We start from the raw sequence: 3,189 nt of genomic DNA on the forward strand, positions 1-3,189 counted from the left end.
CCACTACTTCATTTTTGACCATGGATATGCACCCTAACCGAAATTAGCAAATTATGTCTTTTAATCCATCTTTTCTAGCGATCTGCCCATCCTAAAACATCTCCCATCGGGAATGCTTCTAGTGGGTCCCGATCATAACATATAAACAAAAAAGAGAATAATTTCGGCACCACTATGAACCATCGCTGAATTATCCTGCACGACTCTCAAGCAAAGCCTCTTACGGTCAGACGATCTTGATGCATGGGCACAACATAATACTTCTCAGCACCACTGTGAACCATCGCTGAATCATCCTGGATGACTCCTCTAGCCAAGCCTCTTACGGTCAAATGATCTCACTGCGTGGGCATAATAGCACACCCTCAGGCCTCGCCTTTAACAAAGGAATTCCTTACTTTTAGTACTTTCAAGAATTTCATATAGTTATGTACCTTTACAACTTCTAGATGGAAAACATGCCATTAGGCTTTCGTATATATGAGAGTTATCATTCAGGTGACTTAAAAAGAAGTCATGTATGTATGGAGCCCTCTCGCTCAAGCGAGAGCTGTGTCGCTCAAGCGAGGGAACATCCATTTTTGAGGCATTTGTGGCTTAAGCGAGAAAACAATCAATTCTCTTGGTGCCTATTTTAGCTGAAGCGAGAGCTGTCTCGCCCCGAGCTAAAACACTCGTTTTCTCTAGACACTTCTCGCTCAAGTGAGAGTTGTCTCGCTCAAGCGAGAAAAGCCTAAATATCATTTTAATTACTTTTCTCAAGGAAAATATTTCTCATTTATATCACATGTTTTTAAACCTTGAATTTAACAATTATCACATACATATTATTCCCATAATAATCATTCCAACATTATAATTCAAGAGTAAACATGGTATTTGCATATATAAACATAACATAAATCGGTATAAGAAATATTGTTGTACTTAATCCAAACAAACAGACAATTGATTAAGTACATGCTTTCTTAATACCCAAGGCAACTCCAAACTTGTGAGGGGGTTTGGAAGTCCTGATGCATATTCGGACACCACTGTGTTTGCAGGTGAGCTTACTTGATCTGATCTCCTCTCGAACTCTTCATTACGCAAAAATAACGTTAATTAGTTAACTGATGAATATTATTATACTTACGAAATAAATTCTTACGCGAAGATAAAAATTCCGATTTAAAATGATTTCGTCCATCCGATTCCAGGTAGTTGAATATCCTTGAATCATCATTTTTCATTGAAAGTCTTACAATCAAATAACACTTTTTAAAGTAAAATTTTCAATAAAACTTATACCGGAATTATGTCGTAATCCGTGGATATACAACAAGCTAGTTCCCAGGAAATAGAGGTGGGTCGTAAAGACACCCTTAAATACCAAGTTTTTCCTTAGACAGGACATTTCTAAACATGTATTTACATTTCATTACATTTTTCCGATAGTTCATAAATCTTATTTTTTGTAAGTAAAACATTTTTACTAAAACTAACCTTTTAAAATAAGATCATTAAGCTAGACTTATCATTTTTAAAGTAAGTAAATTTAAACAAAATCAATACTTTTATATCAATATTTTTTAAGTAAGTCTTACCGTTTTAAAGTAAGTTCACTTAACTAAGATTCAACATTTTTAAATCATTTTACCATCTAAGACTAAGATTCAACATTTTTAAATTATTTTACCATCTAAGACTTCATAACACTTTAAGTTTATAAAGTCAAGACTTTTAGGTAAATCTCATTATTTCAAGTATACTACTAAAACAAATTTTTATGAACATCTTAACACCTAATTTTTTAGGAAAAAACCTCAAGAGTTAGTAAATGTTATTTTCATAGTCATAAAAAATAAATCCTAAGGTAAGATTTTCTACTACTTTAATATCCAAAACTTTATAACATTTTAAGTTTATGAAGTCAAGACTTTAATAAATCATCTTTCAAAGAGTAAAATATGCTAAACCATTTTATCAAAGAGTAAAGTATGCTAAACCACTTTTAAAACATAATACTTTTTAAAAATGAAACATTTTCAACAACAACTCATGAACATCATAAACTTTCAAGAATAAAATACAAACTTTTTCCCTAAACACATTAAAGGTTCCTTTGATGTTAAAATCATCACCTTTAAACATATTCAAATACTAACAATAATTTCTAATATTTCCAAATGAATAACTCATCTAACCTTGTCCAAATATATAGTTTTTCCATCTAAGAACAAGGAAGAAATTTCAAGATTTACAAAAGTCAAAAACTACATAAAGGTTCATATGATTTTATTATCATCCCCTTTAGTTATGCCTTCATAAAATACTTAAAGAAGAAATATAAACTCTAATTTATGAACAACATAATAAAAGCTCATAACTTTCTATGAAGTATGAAAAGAAGATGAAGAAGAGAAAATAAAAGACTATTTTAGTTTGTATAGGGAATTTAGTGTAAAAATGATGACTTCCAACTTTATTGATATGATGTAGTTTCCCGATAAACATCGTGTCTGAACATTTTCGAATAATTTCGTCCGGAAATATACAATCTTCCGATTTATGACATTTGTCCGTAACGTCGAAACTTGAATTTCGAGGTGAAAAATATCTAGAGATGAGTTACGGACAAAATTGGTGCCTATTTTGACTAGAAATAATATTTCGAAGTACACGGCGAAATTGGAATTCGATTCTGAGTTACGGAACTCAAAAACTGAGAGAAAACTCGATAAAACGACCTGAAATCGTCTCAGAAACTTTTAGTCTCCAAAAATCTTGAAAAAATAGGGAAAATAAGAATATCATAATACAAGACTAAAACTAAATTGAGGTTTAGCCTAAAACATTACTGATTAATTTATATAATTAATCTATTAATACTAATTACTTAATTAAAAGTGCTCTGAAAAACACGGTATTTCAATTTGGATCCTAAGAATGTTTATCAACCATTTAATATTGAAAATACTTGTACTCTTATAGAAAAATTTAATCATATAGATTTCAATGAGCAAGAGAATATTACGTTGAGATATCAACTTTAATATTTTCTTCTTGATGCCATAAGTCATTCAGATCATAAGAACTTCTCTACTCTATCCGAATTAAGTGCAACTTTAATAAAATTGGATAATGTAAATGCATATTACTTATTTGATTGAGTCATTCATCTTATCTTAACATTTCCAATTTCAACAT

The sequence above is a fragment of the Lupinus angustifolius genome, chromosome LG12 (genome assembly GCF_001865875.1).
Source record: "Lupinus angustifolius cultivar Tanjil chromosome LG12, LupAngTanjil_v1.0, whole genome shotgun sequence".
Taxonomy (NCBI): domain Eukaryota; kingdom Viridiplantae; phylum Streptophyta; class Magnoliopsida; order Fabales; family Fabaceae; genus Lupinus; species Lupinus angustifolius.